The 22,563-nt window shown below is 43.6% G+C and overlaps 1 protein-coding gene and 1 pseudogene across 1 annotated transcript in view; both read left to right on the forward strand.

Moving 5' to 3' along the window:
• Positions 1-22,563, forward strand: part of MTNR1B (melatonin receptor 1B) — a 302,631-nt gene that overhangs the window by 7,617 nt on the left and 272,451 nt on the right. The gene's annotated exons all lie outside the window — the stretch shown is intronic.
• LOC130359960 (U2 spliceosomal RNA) lies at positions 20,624-20,713 on the forward strand (annotated as a pseudogene).

Below are 22,563 nucleotides of genomic sequence, written 5' to 3' on the forward strand. Positions count from 1 at the left end.
AGAATATAATAACACTCCATCATATCAGAATATAATAATACTCCATCATATCAGTGTATAATAATACTCCATCATATCAGTGTATAATAATACTCCATCATATCAGTGTATAATAATACTCCATCATATCAGTGTATAATAATACGCCTGTCACGATGCCGGCTGGCAGGTAGTGGATCCTCTGTGCCAGAGAGGGATTGGCGTGGACCGTGCTAGTGGATCGGTTCTAAGTCACTACTGGTTTTCACCAGAGCCCGCCGCAAAGCGGGATGGTCTTGCTGCGGCGGTAGTGACCAGGTCGTATCCACTAGCAACGGCTCAACCTCTCTGACTGCTGAAGATAGGCGCGGTACAAGGGAGTAGACAGAAGCAAGGTCGGACGTAGCAGAAGGTCGGGGCAGGCAGCAAGGATCGTAGTCGGGGGCAACGGCAGGAGGTCTGGAACACAGGCTAGGAACACACAAGGAAACGCTTTCACTGGCACAATGGCAACAAGATCCGGCGAGGGAGTGAAGGGGAAGTGAGGTATAAATAGGGAGTGCACAGGTGAACACACTAATTGGAACCACTGCGCCAATCAGCGGCGCAGTGGCCCTTTAAATCGCAGAGACCCGGCGCGCGCGCGCCCTAGGGAGCGGGGCCGCGCGCGCCGGGACAGGACAGACGGAGAGCGAGTCAGGTACGGGAGCCGGGATGCGCATCGCGAGCGGGCGCTACCCGCATCTCGAATCGCATCCCGGCTGGAGACGGTATCGCAGCGCACCGGGTCAGTGGAGCTGCCCGGAGTGCTGCGGTAGCGAGAGAGAAGCGAGCGCTCCGGGGAGGAGCGGGGACCCGGAGCGCTCGGCGTAACAGTACCCCCCCCCTTGGGTCTCCCCCTCTTCTTAGAGCCTGAGAACCTGAGGAGCAGACTTTTGTCTAGGATGTTGTCCTCAGGTTCCCAGGATCTCTCTTCAGGTCCACAGCCCTCCCAATCCACCAAAAAGAACTTTTTTCCTCTGACCGTCTTGGAGGCCAGTATCTCTTTCACTGAGAAGACGTCAGAAGAACCGGAGACAGGAGTGGGAGAAACTAATTTGGGAGAGAAACGGTTGATGATGAGTGGTTTAAGAAGAGAGACATGAAAGGCATTAGGAATACGGAGAGAAGGAGGAAGAAGAAGTTTGTAAGAGACAGGATTAATTTGGCACAAGACTTTGAAGGGACCAAGATAGCGTGGACCCAGTTTGTAACTGGGGACACGAAAGCGGACATATTTAGCGGAGAGCCATACCTTGTCTCCGGGAGCAAAAATGGGGGGAGTTCTTCTTTTCTTATCGGCAAACTTTTTCATGCGAGATGAAGCCTGTAAAAGAGAAACTTGGGTCTCTTTCCATATGGTGGAAAGATCACGAGTCACTTCATCTACCGCGGGCAAACCAGAGGGCAAGGGAGTAGGGAGGGGGGGAAGAGGGTGACGGCCGTACACCACGAAAAATGGGGATTTGTAGGAAGATTCAGAGACTCTAAAGTTATACGAGAATTCGGCCCATGGTAGAAGATCTGCCCAATCATCCTGGCGGGAGGAAACAAAATGTCGTAAATAATCACCCAAGACCTGGTTAATTCTTTCTACTTGTCCATTGGATTGAGGATGATATGCAGAAGAAAAGTTTAATTTAATCTTGAGTTGTTTACAGAGAGCCCTCCAGAATTTTGACACGAATTGGACGCCTCTATCCGAGACTATTTGTGTGGGCAACCCGTGAAGACGAAAAATGTGTACAAAAAATTGTTTAGCCAACTGAGGCGCTGAAGGAAGACCAGGAAGAGGGATGAAATGTGCCATCTTGGAGAATCGATCAACGACCACCCAAACAACAGTGTTGCCACGGGATGGGGGTAGGTCTGTAATAAAATCCATACCAATCAGAGACCAAGGCTGTTCGGGGACAGGCAGAGGATGAAGAAAACCAGCGGGCTTCTGGCGAGGAGTCTTATCCCGAGCACAGACAGTGCAGGCTCGCACAAAGTCCACGACATCCGTCTCCAGAGTCGGCCACCAATAGAAGCGAGAGATGAGTTGCACAGATTTCTTGATGCCTGTATGACCTGCGAGATGGGAGGAGTGACCCCATTTGAGGATTCCGAGGCGTTGGCGTGGAGAGACGAAGGTCTTTCCTGGAGGAGTTTGCCTGATGGAGGCTGGAGAAGTGGAGATCAGGCAGTCAGGAGGAATGATGTGTTGCGGAGAGAGTTCAACTTCCGAGGCATCCGAGGAACGAGAGAGAGCATCGGCCCTAATGTTCTTATCGGCAGGCCGAAAGTGAATTTCAAAATTAAATCGGGCAAAGAACAGAGACCACCTGGCCTGGCGAGGATTCAGCCGTTGGGCAGACTGGAGATAGGAGAGGTTCTTGTGATCGGTGTAAATAATAACAGGAAATCTTGATCCCTCCAGCAGATGCCTCCATTCCTCAAGTGCTAATTTAATGGCTAGAAGCTCTCGATCCCCGATGGAGTAGTTCCTCTCCGCCGGAGAGAAGGTCCTAGAAACAAAACCACAAGTAACAGCATGCCCGGAAGAATTTTTTTGTAGAAGGACCGCTCCAGCTCCTACAGAGGAGGCATCAACCTCCAATAGGAAGGGTTTAGATGGGTCAGGTCTGGAGAGCACGGGAGCCGAAGAAAAGGCAGACTTGAGCCGTTTAAAGCGTCTTCCGCTTGAGGAGACCAGGACTTAGGATTGGCATTTTTTTTGGTTAAAGCCACGATAGGGGCCACAACGGTAGAAAAATGTGGAATAAATTGCCTGTAATAATTGGCGAACCCCAAAAAACGTTGGATAGCACGGAGTCCGGAGGGGCGTGGCCAATCTAAGACGGCAGAGAGTTTGTCTGGATCCATTTGTAGTCCCTGGCCAGAGACCAAGTATCCTAGGAAAGGAAGAGATTGGCATTCAAACAGACATTTCTCTATCTTGGCATAAAGTTGATTGTCACGAAGTCTCTGAAGAACCATACGGACATGCTGGCGGTGTTCTTCTAGATTGGCAGAAAAAATCAGGATATCGTCCAGATATACAACAACACAGGAGTATAAGAGATCGCGAAAAATTTCATTAACAAAGTCTTGGAAGACGGCAGGGGCGTTGCACAGGCCAAAGGGCATGACCAGATACTCAAAGTGTCCATCTCTAGTGTTAAATGCCGTTTTCCATTCATCCCCCTCTCTGATGCGGATGAGATTATAAGCACCTCTTAAGTCCAGTTTGGTAAAGATGTGGGCACCTTGGAGGCGATCAAAGAGTTCAGAGATGAGGGGTAGAGGGTAGCGGTTCTTTATCGTGATTTTATTAAGACCGCGGTAGTCAATGCAAGGGCGTAGAGAGCCATCTTTTTTGGACACAAAGAAAAATCCGGCTCCGGCAGGAGAGGAGGATTTACGGATAAAGCCTTTTTTTAAATTTTCCTGGATGTACTCCGACATAGCAAGAGTCTCTGGGGCGGACAGAGGATAGATTCTGCCCCGGGGTGGAGTAGTGCCCGGGAGGAGGTCAATAGGACAATCATAAGGCCTGTGAGGAGGTAGAGTCTCAGCTTGTTTTTTGCAAAAAACATCCGCAAAGTCCATATAGGCCTTAGGGAGACCGGTTACAGGGGGAACCACAGAGTCACGGCAAGGGGTACTGGGAACCGGTTTTAGGCAGTCCTTGAAACAAGAGGGCCCCCAACTCTTGATCTCCCCAGTGGACCAATCCAGGGTTGGGGAATGGAGTTGAAGCCAGGGTAGTCCAAGGAGGATTTCGGAAGTGCAATTGGGGAGGACCAAAAATTCAATCTTCTCGTGATGAGGTCCGATGCACATTAGAAGGGGCTCCGTGCGGAAACGTATGGTACAATCCAATCTTTCATTGTTTACACAATTGATGTAGAGGGGTCTGGCGAGACTGGTCACTGGGATGTTGAACCTGTTGACGAGAGAGGCCAAAATAAAATTTCCTGCAGATCCGGAATCCAAGAAGGCCATAGTAGAGAAGGAGAAGGCAGAGGCAGATATCCGCACAGGCACAGTAAGACATGGAGAAGCAGAGTAGACATCAAGGACTGTCTCACCCTTGTGCGGAGTCAGCGTACGTCTTTCCAGGCGGGGAGGACGGATAGGACAATCCTTCAGGAAGTGTTCGGTACTGGCACAGTACAGACAGAGATTCTCCATGCGGCGTCGTGTCCTCTCTTGAGGTGTCAGGCGAGACCGGTCGACCTGCATAGCCTCCACGGCGGGAGGCACAGGAACGGATTGCAGGGGACCAGAGGAGAGAGGAGCCGGGGAGAAAAAACGTCTTGTGCGAACAAAGTCCATATCCTGGCGGAGCTCCTGACGCCTTTCGGAAAAACGCATGTCAATGCGAGTGGCAAGATGGATGAGTTCATGTAGGTTAGCAGGGATTTCTCGTGCGGCCAGAACATCTTTAATGTTGCTGGATAGGCCTTTTTTAAAGGTCGCGCAGAGGGCCTCATTATTCCAGGATAATTCTGAAGCAAGAGTACGGAATTGTACGGCGTACTCGCCAACGGAAGAATTACCCTGGACCAGGTTCAACAGGGCAGTCTCAGCAGAAGAGGCTCGGGCAGGTTCCTCAAAGACACTTCGAATTTCTGAGAAGAAGGAGTGTATAGAGGCAGTGACGGGGTCATTGCGGTCCCAGAGCGGTGTGGCCCATGACAGAGCTTTTCCAGACAGAAGGCTGACTACGAAAGCCACCTTAGACCTTTCAGTAGGGAACTGGTCCGACATCATCTCCAAGTGCAGGGAACATTGCGAAAGAAAGCCACGGCAGAATTTAGAGTCCCCATCAAATTTATCCGGCAAGGATAGTCGTAGACCAGAAGCGGCCACTCGCTGCGGAGGAGGTGCAGGAGCTGGCGGAGGAGATGATTGCTGAAGCTGTGGTAGTAGCTGCTGTAGCATCACGGTCAGTTGAGACAGCTGTTGGCCTTGTTGCGCTATCTGTTGTGACTGCTGGGCGACCACCGTGGTGAGGTCGGCGACAACTGGCAGAGGAACTTCAGCGGGATCCATGGCCGGATCTACTGTCAGGATGCCGGCTGGCAGGTAGTGGATCCTCTGTGCCAGAGAGGGATTGGCGTGGACCGTGCTAGTGGATCGGTTCTAAGTCACTACTGGTTTTCACCAGAGCCCGCCGCAAAGCGGGATGGTCTTGCTGCGGCGGTAGTGACCAGGTCGTATCCACTAGCAACGGCTCAACCTCTCTGACTGCTGAAGATAGGCGCGGTACAAGGGAGTAGACAGAAGCAAGGTCGGACGTAGCAGAAGGTCGGGGCAGGCAGCAAGGATCGTAGTCGGGGGCAACGGCAAGAGGTCTGGAACACAGGCTAGGAACACACAAGGAAACGCTTTCACTGGCACAATGGCAACAAGATCCGGCAAGGGAGTGCAGGGGAAGTGAGGTATAAATAGGGAGTGCACAGGTGAACACACTAATTGGAACCACTGCGCCAATCAGCGGCGCAGTGGCCCTTTAAATCGCAGAGACCCGGCGCGCGCGCGCCCTAGGGAGCGGGGCCGCGCGCGCCGGGACAGGACAGACGGAGAGCGAGTCAGGTACGGGAGCCGGGATGCGCATCGCGAGCGGGCGCTACCCGCATCTCGAATCGCATCCCGGCTGGAGACGGTATCGCAGCGCACCGGGTCAGTGGAGCTGCCCGGAGCGCTGCGGTAGCGAGAGAGAAGCGAGCGCTCCGGGGAGGAGCGGGGACCCGGAGCGCTCGGCGTAACAACGCCATCATATCAGTGTATAATAATACTCCATCATATCAGTATATAATAATACCCTATCATATCAGTGTATAATAATACTCCATCATATCAGTATATAATAATACTCAATCATATTAGTATATAATAATACTCCATCATATCAGTATATAATAATACTCCATCATATCAGTATATAATACTCCATCATATCAGTGTATAATAATACTCCATCATATCAGTGTATAATAATACTCCATCATATCAGTGTATAATAATACTCCATCATATCAGTGTATAATAATACTCCATCATATCAGTGTATCATAATAATACTCCATCATATCAGTGTATAATAATACTCCATCATATCAGTGTATAATAATACTCCATCATATCTGTATATAATAACATTCCATCATATCAGTGCATAATAATACTCAATCATACAGTGTATAATAATACTCCATCATATCAGTATATAATAATACTCCATCATATCAGTGTATAATAATACTCTATCATATCAGTGTATCATAATAATACTCCATCATATCAGTGTATAATAATACTCCATCATATCAGTGTATCATAATAATACTCCATCATATCAGTGTATAATAATACTCCATCATATCAGTGTATAATAATACTCCATCATATCTGTATATAATAACATTCCATCATATCAGTATATAATAATACTCCATCATATCAGTGTATAATAATACTCCATCATATCAGTATATAATAATACTCCATCATATCAGAATATAATAATACTCCATCATATCAGAATATAATAATACTCCATCATATCAGTATATAATCATACTCCATCATATCAGTATATAATAATACTCCATCATATCAGTGTATAATAATACTCCATCATATCAGTATATAATAATACTCCATCATATCAGTATATAATAATACTCCATCATATCAGAATATAATAATACTCCATCATATCAGTATATAATAATACTCCATCATATCAGTATATAATAATACTCCATCATATCAGAATATAATAATACTCCATCATATCAGTGTATAATAATACTCCATCATATCAGTGTATAATAATACTTCATCATACAGTGTATAATAATACTCCATCATATCAGTATATAATAATACTCCATCATATCAGAATAGAATAATACTCCATCATATCAGTGTATAATAATACTCCATCATATCAGTGTATAATAATACTCCATCATATCTGTATATAATAACATTCCATCATATCAGTGCATAATAATACTCAATCATACAGTGTAAAATAATACTCCATCATATCAGTATATAATAACACTCCATCATATCAGTGTATAATAATACTCCATCATATCAGTGTATCATAATAATACTCCATCATATCAGTGTATAATAATACTCCATCATATCAGTGTATCATAATAATACTCCATCATATCAGTGTATAATAATACTCCATCATATCAGTGTATAATAATACTCCATCATATCTGTATATAATAACATTCCATCATATCAGTATATAATAATACTCCATCATATCCGTGTATAATAATACTCCATCATATCAGTATATAATAATACTCCATCATATCAGAATATAATAATACTCCATCATATCAGAATATAATAATACTCCATCATATCAGTGTATAATAATACTCCATCATATCAGTGTATAATAATACTCCATCATATCAGTATATAAAAATCCTCCATCATATCAGTATATAATAATACTACTTCATATCAGTGTATAATAATACTCCATCATATCAGTATATAATAATACTCCATCATATCAGTGTATAATAATACTCTATCATATCAGTATATAATAATACTCCATCATATCAGTATATAATCATACTCCATCATACAGTCTATAATAATACTCCATCATATCAGTATATAATAATACCGCATATAATACTCCAGTATATAATCATACTCCATCATATCAGTGTGTAATGATACTCCATCATATCAGTGTATAATAATACTCCATCATATCAGTATATAATAATACTCCATCATATCAGTGTATAATAATACTCCATCATATCAGTGTATAATAATACTCCATCATATCAGTATATAATAATACCCCCATATAATACTCCAGTATATAATCATACTCCATCATATCAGTGTGTAATAATACTCTATCATATCAGTGTATAATAATACTCCATCATATCAGTATATAATAATACTCCATCATATCAGTATATAATAATACTCCATCATATCAGTGTATCATAATAATACTCCATCATATCAGTGTATAATAATACTCCATCATATCAGTATATAATAATACTCCATCATATCAGTATATAATAATACTCCATCATATCAGTGTATCATAATAATACTCCATCATATCAGTATATAATAATACTCCATCATATCAGTGTATAATAATACTCCGTCATATCAGTGTATAATAATACTCCATCATATCATAAATGTGTTGAACACTAGTCTGACATCTATAACATTGTGTATACCGCCTGTCTGTAACATTGTGTATACCGCCTGTCTGTAACATTGTGTATACCGCCTGTCTATAAGATTGTGTATACCGCCTTTCTGTACCATTGTGTATACCGCCTGTCTGTAACATTGTGTATACCGCCTGTCTGTAACATTCGTCTTATATCACCCTAGTCTGTAGCGGTGTATCTTCTTTACATAACATTGTGTATGACACTAGAGTGTGATAGTCTCTCTATATAGTACAGGACTATCTTCTGTATCTAACTCCGCTCTGTTGTACCGCCTGTGTACAATACTAGTCTGTAATACAATCTGGACCATTGTAAGTTGAAACCAGACTCAACATACAATTCTACAGACAGTCCAGATCTTTGAAATGTTTCAATGGCTGGAAGAACCGACCAATCAGAATGGGCATTTCACTGGTAAAACCCCTGTATTACTGAAGTGCATGCACTGACTGGTGTCTGGTAGCGCCCCCTACAGTACAGGGATGTATTACATGTTCTGTACTCTTTACCTGTACCAGGGTTAGCTGCTCCTTTGGACACCAGGTGAGGGAGGCTCCATGTTACTTTTTTAGGAAATTGGGGGAGATTTATCAAAACCTGTGCAAAGGAAAAGTTGCTCAGTTGCCCATAGCAACCAATCAGATCGCTTCTTTCATTTTACAGAGGCCTTGCTAAAAAGGAAAGAAGCGATCTGACTGGTTGCTATGGGCAACTGGGATACTTTTCCTCTGGACAGGTCTTGATAAATCTCCCCCATTGCGTGTACTGTGCAGGACCCTGAAGAAGCTCCTGTCCTCTACATAGACCAGTGTTTCCCAAGCAGGGTGCCCCCAGCTGTTGCAAAACTACAACTCCCAGCATGCCCGGACAGCCAAAGGCTGTCCGGGCATGCTGGAAGTTGTAGTTTTGCAAAAGCTGGAGGCTCCCTGCTTGGGAAAAACTGGCATAGACAGTGATTACAGCTCCCAGCAGATCTTTTTTACTTTTATATTTAAAGGGGTACTCCGGTGAAAACCTTTTTTCTTTTAAATCAACTGGTGGCAGAAAGTTAAACATATTTGTAAATTACTTCTATTAAAAAATCTTAATCCTTCCTGTACTTATTAGCTGCTGAATACTACAGAGGAAATTCTTTTCTTTTTGGAATGCTCTCTGATGACATCACGACCACAGTTCTCTCTGCTGACGTTATTATAATAATAATAACCCTTTATTTATTGTTGTCCTTAGTGGGATTTGAACCCAAGGCCCCATCGCTGCAAGGCAGCAGTACTAACCACTGAGCCACCATGCTGCCCTTAGCATACATCTGCTATGCACGGTTGCTAAAATGGACAGAAATGTCATCAGAGAGCACTGTGCTCGTGATGTCATCAGTGTTCCAAAAAGAAAGGAATTTCCTCTGTAGCATTCAGCAGCTAAGAAGTACTGGAAGGATTCAGATTTTTTAATGGAAGTAATTTACAAATATGTTAAACTTTCTGCCACCAGTTGATTTAAAAGAAAAAAGGTTTTCACCGGAGTACCCCTTTAAGGATTTGCTTTATCTATATTAGTTATCTACATATTTTTCTTTAATCCTCACTTTTTCCTATTTTTGGATGACATTTTGGTGGCTTCAGAACCAATTACCAGGTTACCATAGAGTTCTGGTCTCAACATACAATGGTCTCAACATACAATGGTCGTCCTGGGACCAATTAATATTGTAACTTGAGGGACCACTGTATAGGTGTTGTGCTTTTTCTGTTGTTGCTAGTGGTTACCGCGGCTCCACCAGAGTGACGGCACATAGTTGCGCTCTTGTCTGTTTTTTTGTTTTTCGTATATCTCGAGCTAATTGAGGCGGGATGAGATTGTCATTGTCCTGGTGATATCACAGTGTGTCATGTATTCAGGTAATAAGCCACTAATCAGCCGCCTCGGCTCTGCTACATCAGTTTCCGCGATGACCTTTCGAATGACTAAGCCCGGGCTACGATTTGGATTGCCGGGTTCGCAACGTCGAGAAGAAATGATTATATTGCTGCAAAACAGGTGTTCCGCTTCCCTGGAGTCACCGCCGGGATAAGAATCTTATGTTTTATTAAATAATACACAGTGCTTGATATTCCGGCGCACGGAGCGCAGAATGCTGGAGGTTAATTAAAATCTGGAGATGTGAACATTCTCTCAGATTATGGACATTTCGCTGTGAGGACGTCCTCCGAGAGCTCGCACTAATACGAGTCAATGAAGGCCATTAAAGGGGAACTCCTGGGAATACGATGGAAGCTCCGCTTTTATGCCTTAAAGGGGTACTCTGGTGGAAAATTTATATATTTTATTTTTTTTAAATCAACTGGTGACAGAAAGTTAAACAGATTTGTAAATTACTTCTATTAAAAAATCTTTACCCTTCCAGTACTTTTTAGCAGCTGTATTCTACAGAGATCGAAGCTCCGCTTTTATGCCTTAAAGGGGTACTCCGGTGGAAAACATTATTATTATTTTTTTTTTAAAATCAACTGGTGCCAGAAAGTGAAACAGATTTGTAAACTACTTCTATTATTAAAAAATCTTTACCCTTCCAGTACTTTTTAGCAGCTGTATACTACAGAGAAAACTCTTTGCTTTTTGAATTTCTTTTTTGTCTTGTCCACAGTGCTCTCTGCTGGCACCTCTGTCCGTGTCAGGACAGGAGAAAATACTCATAGCAAACCTATGCTGCTCTGGACAGTTCCTGACACGGACAGAGGTGTCAGCAGAGAGCACTGTGGACAAGACAAAAAAAAGAAATTCAAAAAGAAACAAATTTCCTCTGTAGCATACAGCTGCTAAAAAGTACTGGAAGGGTAAAGATTTTTTTTAATAGTAAAGTCATTTACAAATCTGTTTAACTTTCCGGCACCAGTTCATTTAAAAAACCTTTAAAGGGGTACTCCACTGGAAAACATTTATTTTTTAAATCAACTGGTGCCGGAAAGTTAAACAGATTTGTAAATTACTTCTATTAAAAAATCTTAATCCTTCCAGTACTTATCAGCTGCTGTTCCGATCCACACAAAGTTCTTTTCTTTTTGAATTTCCTTTCTGTCTCACCACAGTGCTCTCTGCTGACACCTCTGTCCATTTTAGGAACTGTTCAGAGCAGGAGAGGTATTCTATGGGGATTTGCTTCTACTCTGGACAGTTCCTGACATGGACAGAGGTGTCAGCAGAGAGCACTGTGGTCAGACAAAAAGGAAATTCAACAAGAAAACAAATTCCTGTGGATCATACGGCAGCTGATAAGTACTGGAAGGATTAAGATTTTTTTAACAGAAGTAATTTATAAATCTGTTTAACTTTCTGGCATCAGTTGATTTAAGAAAAAATGTTTTCCAGTGGAGTACCCCTTTAAGTGCCGGGTTTGTATACTTTTTGTTAGAAAGGTCCCCCGATTGCAGAGAGTCCAGAAGAGAGGTAAAGGTAGGTACAGTATAGGGCAGTGGTCTTCAACCTGCGGACCTCCAGATGTTGCAAAACTACAACTCCCAGCATGTCCCGGCATGCTGGGAGTTGAAGTTTTGAAACATCTGGAGGCCCGCAGGTTGAAGACCACTGGTATAGGGTATGAATAAATCAGTAGAGAGCTCTGTAATCACAGATCATAGATTTTTGTAAAGTAGCCCCTCCCCCACTTATTTCTCCGAATTGATCGGTTTTCGTTTTGATTAGTTAAGTTTTGCGCACCACCGTCCAGCCATTACTGTAATTGCTTAACCCTATAACCACGCGGATAAATCTTTCTATTCATGACTGGTGATTTGTATAGAAGCCAAACCAAGTTGTCATCATGTACATTATTTTAATGTGTATTTTAGCAGCATCTGCCTGGCACTGGGTGCTACGGTTAATTATATTATTAATTATTTTTCTGGTATAGCACTAACATATTCTGTAGTGAAGTACAGAGCTTGTCATCACTCACATTAGTTTTTGACCCTACTGGGGCTCACTGAGTTTGAAAATAACCTATTGCAGTGGTCTCAAACTGTGGCCCTCCAGATGTTGCAAAACTTCAGCTCCCAGCATGCCCGGACAGCCGTTGGCTGTCCGGGCATGCTGGGAGCTGAAGTTTTGCAACATCTGGAGGGCCACAGTTTGAGACCACTGACCGATTGGAATGTTTTTAAAGTGTGTAGGAAACCAGAATATCCACAAAAACTTAAGAAGAACATACAAACTCCTTGCAGGAGAAATCCCTCGCAAACGCAGGGGATAACATACAAATGCCTTGCAGAATTGCAGGAGACAATCCAAACAAACACAGGGAGAACATACAAACTCCTTGCAGGTGTTACAGGAGAAAACCCACACAAATACAAGGAGAACATACAAACTCCTTGCAGAAGTTGCAGGTTAAATAGCACACAAACATAAGAATATACCAACTCCTTGTGGATGTTGCAGGAGGGACCCCATACTAACACAGGGAGAACATATAAACTCCTTGCAGATGATGCAGGAGTAATCCAGCACAAACACAAGGAGAACATACAAACTCCTTGCAGATGTTGCAGGGGGTAAATGGCACATACTCAGGTGGGACATGCTAACTCCTTGCAGATGTTGCAGGAGAAATCTTACAGAAACATAAGGAGGACATAAAAACTCCTTGAAGAGGTTGCAAAAGAAAACCCAGACAAACACAGGGAGAACATACAAACTCCTTGAAGATGTTGCAGGAGAAAAAAAAGGAGAAACACAGGGATAACATATAAATGCCTTGCAGAATTGCAGGAGACAATCCAAACAAACACAGGGAGAACATGTAAATTCCTTGCAGATGTTGCAGGAAAAACCCCACACAAACCCAGGGAGAACATACAAACTCCTTGCTGATGTTGCAGGAGAAAACACGCACAAACACAGGGATACCATATAAATGCCTTGCAGAATTGCAGGAGACAATGCAAACAACCATAGGGAGAACATACAAACTGCTTGCAGATGTTGCAGGTAAAACCCCTACACAAACACAGGGAGAACATACAAACTCCTTGAAGATGTTGCAGGAGAAAACGTGCACAAACACAGGGATAACATATAAATGCCTTGCAGAATTGCAGGAGACAATCCAAACAAACACAGGGAGAACATACAAACTCCTTGCTGATGTTGCAGTCTTTAGTAAAATTTAACCCAGGACCCCAGCGCTGCCAGACACCACGGAGCTACCACACATACTACAGCTCTGCTGTTACTGTACATGTGTCTATATCAGTGTTTCCCAACCAGGGTGCCTCCAGCTGTTGCAAAACTACAACTCCCAGCATGCCCGGACAGCCGTTGGCTGTCCGGGCATGCTGGGAGTTGTAGTTTTGCAACAGCTGGAGGCACCCTGGTTGGGAAACACTGTCCTATACAGTCTGTTTATGGCAATAGGGAGGCGCAGGCTGACACGCTGTACACTAACACTGCAGCCAATAAGCAAAGTAAAATCAATAGAGCCAACAAATCCTCCTGGTAAAATGTTTCTAATTAACAAGATTGTTCCTGTCCTTTAGCCCGTTTGATTTTCAGATGTAGCAGAGGTGAGATGGTTGCAGTTCACTTTGTCCTGTGGTTTTTTATTTAAATAATAGATGAGAAAATTGGTATAGTTGTCTTATTTCTTATGAAAGAACCATAGTAGTTATACACCTCCCCTCCATTTCTATCTGTATACTGCTGTTGTCTCTATGGGATCAGGATATATAGTAGTTATACACCTCCCCTCCAGTTCTATCTGTATACTGCTGTTGTTTCTATGGGATCAGGATATATAGTAGTTATACATCTCCCCTCCATTTCTATCTGTATACTGCTGTTGTCTCTATGGGATCAGGATATATAGTAGTTATACACCTCCCCTCCAGTTCTTTCTGTATACTGCTGTTGTCTCTATGGGATCAGCATATATAGTATTTATACTCCTCCCCTCCAGCTCTATCTGTATACTGCTGCTGCTATCTCTATGGGATCAGGATATATAGTAGTTATACACCTCCCCTCCAGCTCTATCTGTATACTGCTGTTGTCTCTATGGGATCAGCATATATAGTATTTATACTCCTCCCCTCCAGCTCTATCTGTATACTGCTGTTGTCTCTATGGGATCAGGATATATAGCAGGGATACACCTCCCCTCCAGCTCTATCTGTATACTGCTGCTATCTCTATGGGATCAGGATATATAGTGGTCATACACCTCCCCTCCAGCTCTATCTGTGTACTGCTGCTGCTATCTCTATGGGATCAGAATATATAGTAATTATACGCTTCCCCTCCCAACTCTATCTGTATACTGCTGCTATCTCTATGGGATCAGAATATATAGTAATTATACACTTCCCCTCCCAGCTCTATCTGTATACTGCTGCTGCTATCTCTATGGGATCAGAATATATAGTAATTATACACTTCCCCTCCTAGCTGTATCTGTATACTGCTGCTGCTATCTCTATGGGATCAGAATATATAGTAATTATACACTTCCCCTCCTAGCTCTATCTGTATACTGCTGCTGCTATCTCTATGGGATCAGAATATATAGTAATTATACACTTCCCCTCCCAGCTCTATCTGTATACTGCTGCTGCTATCTCTATGGGATCAGGATATATAGTAATTATACACTTCCCCTCCCAGCTCTATCTGTATACTGCTGCTATCTCTATGGGATCAGATTATATAGTAATTATACACTTCCCCTCCCAGCTCTATCTGTATACTGCTGCTATCTCTATGTGATCAGATTATATAGTAATTATACACTTCCCCTCCTAGCTCTATCTGTATACTGCTGCTGCTATCTCTATGGGATCAGATTATATAGTAATTATACACTTCCCCTCCTAGCTCTATCTGTATACTGCTGCTGCTATCTCCATGGGATCAGGATATATAGTAATTATACACTTCCCCTCCCAGCTCTATCTGTATACTAATGTAGACATTATCTGGACACTTTGCAGCTTTATACCTGAGGCTCTTGCTGCAACTTTCTTCAATGGAGGATTCATGATTGTGTATATAAAGCAGTGTTTCCCAACCAGGGTGCCTCCAGCTGTTGCAAAACTACAACTCCCAGCATGCCCGGACAGCTTCGGCTGTCCGGGCATGCTGGGAGTTGTAGTTTTGCGACAGCTGGAGGCACCCTGGTTGGGAAACACTGATATAAAGTGTCACTTTCTCTCGGCTTCATTCCTCTCAATTTGAGAGAGGCGTCTGGTTGCTCAGTTAATCATCGCTATTACGGTAAGATCACTTATGGCGCTCTTGACTTTCTATAAATAGAGTTCACGGCGGTAGTTAAATGCCCAACCCCGGAGTCTGTATAATACTCATAAATATTCCCATTGCCGGCATTCCAAGCGCTGATAAACCCTCCATCATTAGCATTGGCAGCGGAGCCACAATCAGGCTGGAGGTGTTGGCAGTTGTACAGGTGAGGTTGGCGTTTCAGTGTGTCAGTAAATTAGCTCATATCCATACATACGTATCCCCGCATGTCAGCCGCTTCTAGAGCCACATAGGTAACAATGAGATGAAGCCCTGGCTGACAACCCAGTGTGGGCGGAAAGCTGGCAGAAATTTAGAAATGCAAAAAGAATTGCGGAAGCCGCTTACGGACGCGCTGGGGATGTGACATGACCAGATATCACGGCGGATTCGCACGCTAGCGCAGAGGTGTTTTGGCAAATATTAGCTTTTTTTTTTTAGTGTTAAATATCATTGCTCTTTAGGACTACAGAGCTATTTTATTCCTTGATCGAGTGTGGATGTCATTTGCAGTATATTGGATGGACATTGCAAACGTTGAGAAACCGCATGAGCGGTCACCGATTTAATGTTACACATAAATTCATAAAACATAGTGTATCCAAACATGCAACCGAAAAGCATAATAATGAGTTTGAGGACTTCAAGATCACTGCAATTGAGCAGATACCAGAGGACCACAACGATAGGCTTGGCAGCCTATGCAGAAGAGAATCATTTCGGATCTACAAAATGAACACCCTCTCTCCTCTGGGATTAAATGAGAACATCGATAATGTATAAACAAATTGCCAACACATCCGTTCAATTCCTCCAGTTCAATTTAGGAAACACATTTCAATATACTAATATACATATATTTGTGTGTGTATTTGTGTATGTGTGTGTGTGTATATGTGTATATATATATATATATATATATATATATATATATATATATATATATATGTATAACATAGAAACGCATAGATTGATATATACACATTCCTTTATAGATGCAACCCATACCATATACACCACGTAGCAACACCAACATAGACAGACAATCTTTATATTTCATTTACATATAGATTGACATTCATTAATCTTATATAACCACACCCTATATGTGCATACAATATGCTATTACACATGAACACCCATTATATTTCTCAATCACATCTAACACCCACCAAACATAGAAACTTAAAGGGTACCTCTCATCAAAAAAACTTTTGATATATTATAGATTAATGTATGCAGAATAACTTTACAATTGCATGTTATTAAAAAATATGCTTCTTTCTATTTAATTTTCCACTTTGAAGAAATGACCACTAGGGGTCTCCCTACCAGTCCTGGCAGCAAGCATTTCAGACTCATGCTGGAGTCCTAAACACTACGAACTGCCAGTCTGCTTTGTTCACAAAGGAGAACACTCAGAGCTGCCTGCCTGCTTTGTTCACAGCCTGTTTGGCTGTGAACAAAGCAGGCTGGCAGCTCTGAGTGTTTAGGACTCCAGCATGAGTCAGAAATGCTTGCTGACAGGACTGATCGGGAAAAATACAATAGAAAGAAGCATATTTTTCATTAACATGCTATTGGAAAGTTATTCAACATTCATTAATCTAAAATATATCAAAAGTTTATTTGATGAGAGGTACCCTTTAATAGCTTAGATACACATATCCAAAATGAAACCCTTACTATATACCTAACACAACAATGCATCTCATTACTAGTGTTGGAGCGGCATAGGCCATATTCGACTTCGCGATATTTCGCGAATATATGGACGAATATTCGTCATATATTTGCTAAATTTGCATATTCGTAATATTCGCGGTTTATTTTCGCATATGCGAAAATTCGCGTTTGCGAAAATTAGCATAAACCAAAATTAGCATAAGCAAAAATTAGCATATGCGAAAATTCGCGCGCCAGACTCACACATTAGTATTAGAGTATTCTTTACACCACACAAGCTGGAAGCAGAGAGGGATGATCACTGTGATAAAAAACTAAAAAAACTAATATTCGTAATTACGAATATATAGTGCTATATTCGGGAATATTCGCGAATTCGCGAATATGCGATATTCGCGAATAAAATTCGCATTGCGAATATTCGCGAGCAACACTACTCATTACACTTGGTATTTCAGATATACAAACATCCATATCATTCATGACTACACCACATACATTCATACAATATACAAATAAACTCATATTTCAACTGAACATTTAGCAGCGCTGCAGTCCCCAAGAGTAGGAAAACCGCACTAAAGCTCTATACAATCAGTAACCGTGACCTCCCCCGACATAAAAACTCCATAACTAAGACCTTATCAGCGCTGCAGCCCTCAGCAATGGGGAACTTCCCCATGGGAAAAAACATGTCTAAGAACATTGGAAAACAACAAGTATAAAGAATGTATTCCAAGAGAGCACAATGGCTTAGGACTGAAACAGTGTAACAAAATTACATAGAGAAGCTGCTCCTGGATCTCAGGAACTAAGAGTAGGTAGTCACTTGGAAATTGAAACTGAAGGTATCTTTTAATATTATCGTATGTTTTACTATGTTAGAGTATGTTTTTATGAATGAACTGATGTGGGAGCCACACACGTCAGCTAGCAGCGCTACATCAGCGCATGTCTATGACAGATCTTAAGTACCACCTGACACCGTTTAAGGCGTCCATCTTTTATTATATAAAGCTGTTATTTTATATTATCTGTATAAGCACCAAGGTCATTGAGAAAGAGGTATCCTAAACCTCGAAACGTGTCTGACATAGGTGAATAAAGAACATTTTAATTGTACCGGTGACTTCTGAAGTTTATTGCAACGGGTGGCGCCGAGGATCCAGAGTTTTTTCCCCCTTCTATCCTGATTATCTACTATCGAGTGAGGCTGCCACCTTCTCGACATCTCTGGACGGCTGCACCGTTACTTCCACACGAGACAATCCGGGTTGCTGCATGCCTAATGCAACCAGGCAAGGTGAGTGGTTATTGCATATACCGCTCACTCTAAATATTTACATCTGATCAAACGTACTGCCCTATCAGAGCTCTGTCTTTTTTTCATTCTTATACAGTACATATTTCTTGATAATGTGATAGCACTGACGGAGTAGAGCTGAGTGCCGCAGTAGTAGCAAAGCTGCCGAAAAGCAGAAAAGGGGCACATTTTTCAACTAAAAAGTGCCTGTCAGATCCCCCCCCCCCAAAATAAAAACCTGTTATATGTTGCTCAGCACCTCATCCTGATCACGTGCATCTAATTTTTATGTGTCTATGACCTATATTTCTCTCAGAATTACCTTTATTTAATTGCCATTATTGCTCAGTGAAGTTTCTGTCCATGCAGAGGCAGGGGTGTGTCCCTCTCTTCTCCTCACTGTGATGACTCCTCCCCCTCCCTCGCTCTGCTCTGACTCACAGAGGGCCGGGAGCAAGCACAGCAGCCCTGGACCTGCCTGCAGCCCTGTCAATCACTCATGGTGTCCATGACGTGTCAATGACCACTGGACACTGCAGGACTGGTATGTGTCTCAGTAGGCAGGGGGACCCCTAGTGGCAAGTTTTTTTTTACTGGCCTTTTCAGTATGAGAATTTTCTGATGAAAGCAATTGCAAAACATATTGTTTTTGCATGCTTTACAACATATCAAAAGTTATATGACAGTGCCCATTTAAACTTGTTTTTCTGTGTTAGGGTCAGAGATTCCGTCTAAGCAGCCTCCACCGAATTACCTTTGCGCTAGGACCGCGCAGACCTACGTCGTCACCATTGACGGCAATGCAGTCTGCACCTAGTTCTGCCGGAAAAAACTAACATGGCTGAAATTCGGAAGACCCATTTACACCAATGCTAGGTTAGGGCAGCAAATTCACCGAGCAGAATTCCATGCAGAGATTACATAGTGTGAATGAGGCCTTAGGGTCTATTCACACGGCGCAATTTCTGCTTGCGGAATTCCACCTCAAAATAAAGCCCAATACACTTCTATGGGATTCCGCACTCCTGTTGACACTTCGGAATTTCCGCAAGCGGAAATTCTGAAGTTTCAACGGGAGTGCGGAATCCCATAGAAGTGTATTGGGCCTTCATTCGAGGCGGAAATCCGACCCTTAGGGTGCATTCACACTATTTTTTTTGTCTCCATCGCGGCACGGATCTCAACCACCCCATACATTTGAACATTGGCAGGACAAACGTTCATGCGTCCTATGAGGAGAGAGGAGGGTTAAGCTGCCAACAGACTTTCCTGGTACAATAGGGTCAGGGAGATTAAATCCAGCATGACCGACCCTTCTCTCCTCTGACATAATCTGTTGGGGAAGAGTCAGGTGGCCATCATACACTTTTGAAAGATGCCCGAGACTGCCGAAATCAGGGGGCATTGGCCAACATTTGCCTAAAGTGCATGGGCACCTTCAAATATATAAAGCATAAACAACTCCAGGCAGAACAGGTTTTCTTTCAAACCTTGTCATCTTATTCATCTCATGCCACTTTAGGATGGGGTTGACATATGTTCGGCATCCGACATAGGTGAACTCAGCCTAGATCTGGACGCAACTGATGGCACGACTGATGACAAGTTGTCATCAGTTATCTGGCATCCGGCATCCATTGTTTCTGGCACCAGAAAGGGGAATGCAGTGTCCCCCTATCCGGTGTCCTCGGGCACGTCCAACTATCTGGCGTCAAAATTGAGACACTGGATGATTGTGAACTTGAACTGTCCCATTCAAATAAATAGGATCAGTTCTAGGATCAGTTTCCCTCTGGTGCACGCCAGAGGGAAACTATGCCAGACGCCGGATGTATGTGAACCCAGTCTAAGTTTGGATATGTGAGCCAAAAGAAAAAGGAAGGAAGTAATGGCAACAGCTCAGGTGGTCTTGTCCTGAATGTATAGCAAAGAAAAACAGGTGTCCTGAACTCACCGTCCAAACGCTGATAGTCCGGCTCCCATCTTGGGCTGCTTAAACCGGCATGGTAGACAAAGGTAGCGTGGGGCGCTCAGAGGCGACTGCTGGCGGTTTCATGCATAGAGGTGCGCTTCTTCTGGCCTTTTGGTTAAGATCAAGTGTAGTATCTGTTCTTATCAGTTTCATGCTGGTGGCAGGCGACGCCATTGTGGAGCTGGTAGGGATGGGTGCTGCATGGTAGGGGGCAGGTGTACCGGGGTGTTCTGGGGCTGGTTCTGAGGAATCAGCCCGACGGCTGCCCCGATGTGACCTGTTACCTCGCCATGAGGCTGAAAGGGTCTAGAGCCGAGGTACTTTAGTGCCTTGGGGAGTGGTGACCCCGAGGTGCCGAAACTCACTGGGTGTACTGGCTCACTGAGTGGAAGCACGGGCACCATGATCTCTTCACCTTTGTGGCACTCACCTCTTGATTCCCGGACTTCTTGCTTGGATCAGAGACATTTTTATAGATCCGGCCGGATGTCCGGGAAGTATATCTGCACACATTCACTTATTTATTTATTTTAACTAGCAACAGACAGAAGAAGTTCGGCTACTGCGGGGTATATCAAGAGACCACAATGGACAGGTAAGAACAGGTGAAGGGTAGAGGCTTCTAGTGATAGATGATGCTTTGGCTGAATGAAACAAGTTCCAAATGTATAATCCAAGACAGGATGCGGTAGCCCTTCTGGGTGTCCCTCCTGGCGGTCTAGGGGAGGTGTGTGTGGCCATTAGGTTCCGCACCTCCCTGCAAACACCCCGGGCACTTCTGCTTTGGCAAGGTACCGAACGTTATCGGCTCTGCGAGCAGATACCTTGGCTAATGCCAAGGGGGATGCCGGGAGCACTTGTGGTCCCTTAGTAGCTTTGGCAAAAAGGGACATTGAACCTGGAACCTCGCAGGTACCTTTTGGTCCGGAGGCAAAGGGTTAGGTTTGTTGGGGGGCCTCTCTCCTATCGGAGAATGGCTTGTGATAGACCACATCCTTCTCTGTGCACGTTTTTTTTTTTTTTTTTTGTGTAACACGTTTGCACTTTGGGTGATTCGAGAGCACGTTCCTCGGCTCTTAGTAAAAAAAATAGTATAGGTCAATGCTTCCCAACCAGGGGTGCCTCCAGCTGTTGCAAAACTACAACTCCCAGCATGTTGGACTGTATAGTAGTATATAGTAGGGATTGACCGATATAGTTTTTTTAGGGCCGATAATCGGTGGAAGTTAGGGCCGATAGCCGATAACTTATACCGATATTCTGGTATAAGTTATCGGCTATTTATCCCCCCGCGACACCGCTGCAGATCATTGATTTAAAGCGGGAGCTTTAAATCAATGCACTACAGTGGCTTTTGCGGTGCCATAGGCCGCCGCCGCCACCACCCACTTCTCTCCCCCTACCTGTCAGGGTGGTCCGGGCCATCTATCCTTCCTGTAGTGTCCGGCGGCTTTCCGGGTGGAGGGTGAACCGGTCCAGGCTCTCCTTCTCCGGGGGTGCTCTTCTCCACTCTGGGCAGGCTCCGGCCTAGTAACGCAGCATAGACGGGGCGGGGCATTATCGGCTTATCGGCAAGGTAATTGCCGATACCGATAATGCCCAAAATCGTGATTATCGGCCGATAATATCGGCCATACCGATAATCGGTCGATCCCTAGTATATAGTATAGGTCAATGCTTCCCAACCAGGGGTGCCTCCAGCTGTTGCAAAACTACAACTCCCAGCATGTTGGACTATATAGTAGTATATAGTATAGGTCAATGCTTCCCAACCAGGGGTGCCTCCAGCTGTTGCAAAACTACAACTTCCAGCATGCCCGAACAGCCGTTGGCTGTTCGGGCATGATGGAAGTTGTAGTTTTGCAACAGCTGGAGGCACTCTGGTTGGGAAACACTGGTAAAATATATGGCACATCATCCGGGAGTTGGAGGATTGGTTGGATAAATACCAGCCATTGCATGGTGGTATTTTTAATATAAAGCTACCGGCTGGGTGGTCAAAATACCGGCCAGGTGGCAACCCTACTTGCAGCCCT

The sequence above is a fragment of the Hyla sarda genome, chromosome 2, assembly GCF_029499605.1.
Source record: "Hyla sarda isolate aHylSar1 chromosome 2, aHylSar1.hap1, whole genome shotgun sequence".
Classification (NCBI taxonomy): domain Eukaryota; kingdom Metazoa; phylum Chordata; class Amphibia; order Anura; family Hylidae; genus Hyla; species Hyla sarda.